The sequence below is a fragment of the Pristiophorus japonicus genome, chromosome 1 (genome assembly GCF_044704955.1).
Source record: "Pristiophorus japonicus isolate sPriJap1 chromosome 1, sPriJap1.hap1, whole genome shotgun sequence".
NCBI classification, from domain to species: domain Eukaryota; kingdom Metazoa; phylum Chordata; class Chondrichthyes; family Pristiophoridae; genus Pristiophorus; species Pristiophorus japonicus.
In genome coordinates this window covers 397807262-397815624 of record NC_091977.1, presented here as the reverse complement: position 1 = coordinate 397815624, position 8363 = coordinate 397807262, and the positions used below count along the sequence as shown (strand labels likewise).

Sequence of the window (8363 nt, the reverse complement as noted above, 5' to 3'; positions counted from 1 at the left end):
AAGGTGTCACATAAAAGGGTACTGCACAAGATAAAAGTTCACGGGGTTGGGGGTAATTTATTAGCATGGATAGAGGATTGGCTAACTAACAGAAAACAGAGAGTCGGGATAAATGGGTCATTTTTTAGTTGCCAACAGTGACTAGTAGGGTGCTACAGGGATCGGTGCTGGGTTCTCAACTATTTACATTTTATATTAATGACTTGGATGAAAGGACCGAGTGTAATGTAGCCAAGTTTGCTGATGATACAAAGATGGGTGGGAAAGCAAATTGTGAGGAGGACACAAAATATCTGCAAAGGTATATAGGGCCCAAGTTTCCACACGCGCCTAGAACGGCGCAGTCTCGACCTGGACGCCCGTTTTTCGTGCCACAAAGTGCGCCTAAAAAAATCCTCCGTATTCTCCACCTCCCTGCAGGTCCTCTGGCCCTCGGCGCGGCGCTGAAAACAGTGCCGGGACCTCTGCACATGCTCCAGGCGCCCGAAGCACGCAGCCCCTAGCCCTGGCCGAATGGCCTCACTGGAGCTGTGTGAATAAGGCTCCTCCCACAGCCAGCTTCTGCTTCGCCCCCCCCCCCGACCAGACCCGACACCCGCTGCCCACCCCCCCTGCCTCCAGACCGGACCCGACACCCGCTCCCCCCCCCGGACTGGACCCGACCCGATTCCCGCTCCTGCTCCTGCTCCCCCCGCCCCCCCCCCCCCACCACCCCCCGGACCGGACCCGATCCAACCCGACTCCCGCCCCCGGACTGGATCCGACCTGACCTCCCCCTCCCTCCCCCCACTCTCTCTCTCTCCTCCCTCCCCACCTCCCTCTCCCTCCCTCCCCCCTCCCTCCCTCTCCTTCCCTCCCCCCCTCTCTCTCCCTCCCCCCTCTCTCTCTCCCTCTCTCTCCCTCCCCCCCTCTCTCTCTCCCTGCCCCCCTCCCCCCCTCTCTCTCTCCCTCCCCCCCTCTCTCTCCCTCCCTCCCCCCCTCTCTCTCCCCCCCTCTCTCTCCCCCCCTCCCTCTCCCCCCCTCCCTCTCCCCCCCTCCCTCTCTCTCCCCCCCCCCCCCCCCCGACCCGAACCGAACCGACCCAACACCACCTACCTGTAAATCTGGTGCTGGGGACGGGCCCTGCCCGAAGTCTTGGGCCGGCCCGTTCAGCCTTCGGTCCCGAAAGGCCTGCCTGAAGCACTTTCACACAGGTAGGAAGATGATTTATTTAATCTTTTCTTTGCTTATAAATGTTTATTCAGGTTGGATTTATTTGTATAATATTTGTATAAGTATAAATAAGGATTTATTATAGAATTTAATGACTTCCCTTCCCCCACCCCCTCCCCCCCCACCTCGTTCTGGACGCCTAATTTGTAACCTGCGCCTGATTTTTTAATGTGCAGAACAGGTTTTTTCAGTTCTACAAAAATCTTCACTTGCTCCATTCTAACTTAGTTTGGAGTACGTTTTCACTGTGGAAACTTTCAAATCAGGCGTCAGTGGCCGGACACGCCCCCTTTTGAAGAAAAAATTCTGTTCCAAAGTAGAACTGTTCTACCTGACTAGAACTGCAGAAAAAAAAATGTGGAGAATTGCGATTTCTAAGATAGTCCGTTCTCCACCAGTTGCTCCTAAAAATCAGGCGCAAATCATGTGGAAGCTTGGGCCCATAGACAGGCTAAGTGATTGGGCAAAAATTTGGCAGATGGCGTATAATATGGGAAAATGTGAGGTTATCCGCTTTGGCAGAAAAAATAGAAAAGCAAATTATAATTTAAATGGAGAAAAATTGCAAAGTGCTACAGCACAGAGGAATCTGAGGGTCCTTGTGCACGAAACACAAAAGGTTAGTGTGCATATATAACAAGTAATCAGGAAATGTTGCAAATGGGATAGAGTATAAAAGTAGAGAGGTCCTGCTACAACTGTACAGGGTACTTGGTAAGGCAACACCGAGAGTACTGCATACAGTTTTGGTCTCCGTATTTAAGAAAGGATATACTTGCATTGGAGGCTGTTCAGAGAAGCTTCACTAGGTTGCTTCCGGAGATGAGGGGGTTGACTTATGAAGATAGGTTGAGTAGGTTGGTCCTATACACATTGGAGTTCAGAAGAATGAGAGGTGATCTTATTGAAACATATAACTTAATGAGGGGATTCGACAAGGTGGATGCAGAGAGGATATTTCCACTCATAGGGGAAACTAAAACTAGGGGGCATAGTCTCAGAATAAGGGGCCGCCCATTTAAAACTGAGATGAGGAGGAATTTTTTCTTTCAGAGGGTCGTAAATCTATGGAATTCTCTGCCCCAGAGAGCTGTGGAGGCTGGGTCATTGAATATATTTAAGGCGGAGATGGATTTTTGAGCGATAAGGCAGTAAAGGGGTATGAGGAGCGGGCAGGGAAGTGGAGCTGAGTCCAGGATCAGATCAGCCAAGATCTTATTAAATGGCAGAGTGGGCTCGAAGGGCCAGATGGCCTGCTCCTGCTCCTATTTCTTATGTTGTTATAGTACAAATATATGGGAATACAAATACCTTTCTTGAACACAGTAAGGCTGATATTGGTTTCCCCAGAGTAAAACCAGTGGGAGGTACACAGGGTGAAAGTTACAGCTTTTCAATGGAGTCAGTGGGGAAACTGCAGGAGCAATCGTGCAATGGGAATGGAGGATGGCGGTATCTGAGAATCGATCTAAGCCCTCCTTTTTCACATCAACATGCTGCCCCTTGGGACATGATCTTAGAGCCACAGGGTCAGCTTCCATATGTACACCGATGACACCCAGGAGCATGCGCGATGCTGAGGATGCCATGAATAGCACGTTTAGTGAGTTGGTCTTACCGCAGGTAAAGGTTACATAGCCAGATAGGGGATGGGTGACCAACAGGAAGAGCAGTGGAAGGAAGGTAGTGCAGGGGTCCCCTGCAAAACAGATACACTGCTTTGGGTACTGTTGAGGGGGATGACTCGTCGGGGGAAGAGTAGGAGCAGCCAAGTTCATGGCACCGTGGGTGGCTCTGCTGCACAGGAGGGCAGGAAAAAGAGTGGGAGAGCTATAGTGGGAGGGGATTCTATTGTAAGGGGAATAGATACACATTTCTCCGGCCGCAATCGAGACTCCAGGATGGTATGTTGCCTCCCTGGTGCAAGGGTCAAGGATGTCTCGGAGCGGCTGCAGGACATTTTCAAGGGGGAGGGTGAACAGCCAGTTGTCATGGTGCATATAGGTACCAACGATATAGGTAAAAAATGGGATGAGATCCTACAGGATGAATTTAGGGAGTTAGGAGCTAAATTAAAAAGTAGGGCCTCAAAGGTAGTAATCTCAGAATTGCTACCAGTGCCACGTGCTAGTCAGAGTAGGAATCGCAGGAGAGCTCAGATGAATACGTGGCTTAAGGAGTGGTGCAGAAGGGAGGGATTTGAATTCCTGGGGCATTGGAACCGGTTCTGGGGGAAGTGGGGCCAGTACAAACCGGATGGTCTGCACCTGGGCAGGACCGGAACCAAAGTCCTAGGAGGAATGTTTGCTAGTGCTGTTGGGGAGGGGTTAAACTAATATGGCAGGGGGATGGGAACCGATGCAGGGAGACAGAGGGAAGTAGAATGGGGACAGAAGCAAAAGATAGAAAGAAGAAAAGTAAACGCGGATGGCAGAGAAACCCAAGGCAAAAAGGGCCACATTACAGCAAAATTCTAAAGGGGCAAAGTGTGTTAAAAAGACAAGCCTGAAGGCTTTGTGCCTCAATGCGAGGAGTATTCATAATAAGGTGGACGAATTAACTGATATGGGTGGAGCTGCGCGATACCAAAGGGCAGAAAACGCTAGCGGGAGTTGTGTACAGACCACCAAACAGTAGTAGTGAGGTTGGGGACAGCATCAAACAAGAAATTAGGGATGCGTGCAATAAAGGTACAGCAGTTATCATGGACGACTTTAATCTACATATTGATTGGGCGAACCAAACTGGTAGCAATGTGGTGGAGGGAGGATTTCCTGGAGTGTATTAGGGATGGTTTTCTAGTCCAATATGTCGAGGAACCAACTCGAGGGCTGGCCATCCAAGATTGGGTGATGTGTAATGAGAAAGGACTAATTAGCAATCTTGTTGTGCGAGGCTCCTTGGGGAAGAGTGACCATAATATGGTAGAATTCTTTATTAAGGTGGAGAGTGACACAGTTAATTCAGAGACTAGGGTCCTGAACTTAAGGAAAGGTAACTTCGATGGTATGAAATGTGAATTGGCTAGAATAGACTGGCAAATGATACTTAAAGGGTTGATGGTAGATAGGCAATGGCAAACATTTAAAGATCACATGGATGAACTTCAACAATTGTACATCCCTGTCTGGAGTAAAAATAAAACGGGGAAGGTGGCTCAACCGTGGCTAACAAGGGAAATTAGGGATAGTGTTAAATCCAAGGAAGAGGCATATAAATTGGCCAGAAAAAGCAGCAAACCTGAGGACTGGGAGAATTTTATAATGCAGCAGAGGAGGACAAAGGGTTTAATTAGGAGGGGGAAAATAGAGTATGAGAGGAAGCTTGCTGGGAACATAAAAACTGACTGCAAAAGCTTCTATAGATATGTGAAGAGAAAAAGATTAGTGAAGACAAACGACGATCTCTTGCAGTCAGTTTCAGGTGAATTTATAATGGGGAACAAAGAAATGGCGGACCAGTTAATCAAATACTTTGGTTCTGTCCTCATGACCTTCCGGAAATACTAGGGGACCGAGGGTCAAGTGAGAGGGAGGAACTGAAGGAAATTCTTATTAGGCGGGAAATTGTGTTCGGGAAATTGATGGGATTGAAGGCCGATAAATGCCCGGGGCCTGATAGTCTGCTTCCCAGAGTACTTAAGGAAGTGGCCCTAGAAATAGTGGATGCATTGGTGATGATTTTCCAACAGTCTAATCGACTCTGGATCAGTTCCTATGGAGGAGGAGGGTAGCTAATGTAACACCACTTTTTAAGAAAGGAGGAAGAGAGAAAACGGGTAATTATAGACCGGTTAGCCTGACATCCGTAGTAGGGAAAATGTTGGAATCAATTATTAAAGATGAAATAGCAGCGCATTTGGAAAGCAGTGACAGGATCAGTCCAAGTCAACATGGATTTATGAAAGGGAAATCATGCTTGACAAATCTTCCAGAATTTTTTGAGGATGTAACTAGTAGAGTGGACAAGGGAGAACCAGTGGATGTGGTGTATTTGGACTTTCAAAAGGCTTTTGACAAGGTCCCACACAAGAGATTAGTGTGCAAAATTAAACCACATGGTATTGGGGGTAATGTACTGACGTGGATAGAGAACTAGTTGGCAGGCATGAAGCAGAGAGTCGGGATAAATGGGTCCTTTTCAGAATGGCAGGCAGTAGCTAATGGGGTGCCGCAGGGCCCAGTGCTGGGACCCCAGCTATTTACAATATACATTAATGATTTAGATGAAGGAATTGAGCGTAATATCTCCAAGTTTGCAGATGACACTAAGCTGAGCGGCGTTGTGAGCTGTGAGGAGGACACAAGAAGGCTGCAGAGTGACTTGGACAGGTTAGCTGAGTGGGCAAACGCATGGCAGATGCAGTATAATGTGGATAAATGTGAGGTTATCCACTTTGGTGGTAAAAACACAAAGAAAGAACATTATCTGAATGGCGGCAGATTAGGAAAAGGGGAGGTGCAACAAGACCTGGGTGTCGTGGTACATCAGTCATTGAAAGTTGGCATACAGGTGCAGCAGGCGGTGAAGGCAGCAAATGGTATGTTGGCCTTCATAGCTAGAGGATTTGAGTATAGGAGCAGGGAGGTCTTACTGCAGTTGTACAGGGCCTTAGTGAGGCCACACCTGGAGTATTGTGTACAGTTTTGGTTTCATAACTTGAGGAAGGACATTCTTGCTATTGAGGGAGTGCAGCGAAGGTTCACCAGACTGATTCCCGGGATGGCGGGACTGACATATCAAGAAAGACTGGATCAACTGGGCTTGTATTCACTGGTGTTCAGAAGAATGAGAGGGGATCTCATGGAAACGTTTAAAATTCTGACGGGTTTAGACAGGTTAGATGCAGGAAGAATGTTCCCAATGTTGGGGAAGTCCAGAACCAGGGATCACAGTCTAAGGATAAGGGGTAAGCCATTTAGGACCGAGATGAGGAGAAACTTCTTCACCCAGAGTGGTGAACCTGTGGAATTCTCTACCACAGAAAGTTGTTGAGGCCAATTCACTAAATATATTCAAAAAGGAGTTAGATGTAGTTCTTACTACTAGGGGGATCAAGGGGTATGGCGAGAAAGCAGGAATGGGGTACTGAAGTTGCATGTTCAGCCATGAACTCATTGAATGGCGGTGCAGGCTCGAAGGGCCGAATGGCCTACTCCTGCACCTATTTTCTATGTTTCTATGTTTCACACACACATTGCACACCAGGCTAACGGGGATTTTTTTAAACGGAAGTAACCTAGGTCACGATCTGCTGGATGTGAGGAGCGTTCAGACAATCGGTCAAGGTCATTTCTCAGGCATCACAAAGTCACTGTTAAGTTTGTCGCCCTAGTTAATCTGGAGTGAAACATAGGGCAAACGAGATCAGGAAGGAGATGGTGTCTGCATACACCGCTGCCGGTACGAAGCTCCTTGAGGCGCTTTCGCGGAGTTTGCTTGAAGTCGGTTTAAGTTCCCGCACAGTTTGCACGAATGTGAAGCCGAAGCAGAAGCCGGATCGCACTCACTCAAACCAAGGCGCATAATCGGCCTGCAATGTTGACCAGCGGAACTAACACCGGCAACCCAAGTCTCCAGGAGCCCAGCCACTTCCGCCGGGCCCAGCAGCTGCCGATGAACCAACAGCCCAACTGTCCAGGGTAAGGAGTTACAGCAAAAGAACACTACCTGTCCGATCAACCACTGACATTGACTTTCACAAAAGATGAAATAGTAAGTGAGGCCTCCCCTTTGCTAATAACGCTGTAACGAAGCCGCCCGCCGCCTTTGCTTACCAGGACCTGGCTGTGTTGCGGTTGGTGAACCGGCCGCGCGCCTTGAAGCTGCAAGCGGCCGTTTCGAACGCTGGCTGGTTTGAAAGCTGGCGGCCGACGCTGCTGCGGTTGCTATGGGAGACGGGTGCCGCCATTGTGTTGCCCGGTAAAGCGCCAGGTTCCATGCTTTAACTGAACTCGCGTCAGAGCTGCAAACAGACCAGAAAGAGAATGAAAGGGCCAGTTGGGTGGAATTTTCAATACTACAACAACAACTTTTATTTATAAAGTGCCTTTAACATAGTAAAATGTCCCAAGGTACTTCACAACAATTTTACAACATGTTCGATATTGACCATTGAGGGAAAGAGAGAAAAAGCGTGAGAAGGAAGTGTAAAAAGAGGTTAAAGGCTCGGTCCAAAGCGGCAGCTAAAATGCGCACGCAGATAGACACAGGCGAAAACATTTTTTTAAAATTCAAATTACATTGTAAATAATACAATAAGGAGTATACAATAGTAAAATCAGTATAATAAAGATTATAATTTAAACAAAATTAAATATTCACCATAATTATAAATTAACTTAAAATTAGAAAATCAGCAATTGAATCAAATTAAATCAGTTATTAGCTTTCTGTAAGATTCATTCCCTGTCAAGTGATTCAATTAATCTGGAAGAACCAATCACTATCCTCCATCCTTATGATGTCATAATTTTATTACCTTTTATTTCTCATTACAGGACCTGTAATAGCTCCAGGCTTGAGCTGCCTCTGTTGTCAGGGAGACGCTGATGTTTAAATCTCCCTCCAGCTGCTCCAGGCTCGCGCTGCCTCTGTTGTCAGGGAGACGCTGATGTTTAAATCTCCCTACCAGGGCAAGGCATAATTTCAGGAACGAGATCTGTAATGATCACAAATAAATAGATTTCAATAATCTCCCCACCCCTTCCCATGCTGCTTACTGCACTCACCACTGATCGAGGATTCTGCAGGTGAATCAATAACAATAACAAATGCATTTTTATATCATCATCATAGGCAGTCCCTTGAAATCGAGGAAGACTTGCTTCCACTCTAAAAGTGAGTTCTCAGGTGACTGTACAGCCCAATGCACGAATTACAGTCTCTAACAAGTGGGGCAGACAGTGGTAGAAGGAAAGGGTGGGTGGGGAGTCTGGTTTGCCGCACGCTCCTTCCACTGTCTACGCTTGGATTCTGCATGCTCTCGGTGACAACACTCAAGGTGCTCAGCACCCTCCCGGATGCTTTTCCTCCACTTTGGGCGGTCTTGGGCCAGGGATTCCCAAGTGCCGGTGGGGATGTTACACTTTATCAAGGAGGCTGCTTTGGGGGTGCCCTTGAAGCATTTCCTCTGCCCACCTGGGGCTCGC

General features: G+C 47.8%; 1 protein-coding gene across 5 annotated transcripts in view; it reads right to left on the bottom strand.

Annotated features, from left to right (window-relative positions):
• The window catches only part of ppp1r42 (protein phosphatase 1, regulatory subunit 42), a 223005-nt gene extending 215245 nt beyond the window's left edge, over positions 1–7760 (bottom strand). For 4 of the 5 annotated variants that reach the window (XM_070875368.1, XM_070875387.1, XM_070875407.1 and 1 more), the window contains exons 1-2: positions 7694–7760; positions 6990–7177 (exon numbers count right to left, since the gene is read on the bottom strand). The gene's annotated coding sequence lies outside the window, so the exon portion shown is untranslated. Of the gene's footprint in view, positions 1–6989; positions 7178–7536; positions 7613–7693 lie in introns of those variants that run through there. The other variant, XM_070875377.1, reaches the window with a different exon arrangement.
• Between the last annotated feature and the right edge of the window lie 603 nt (positions 7761–8363).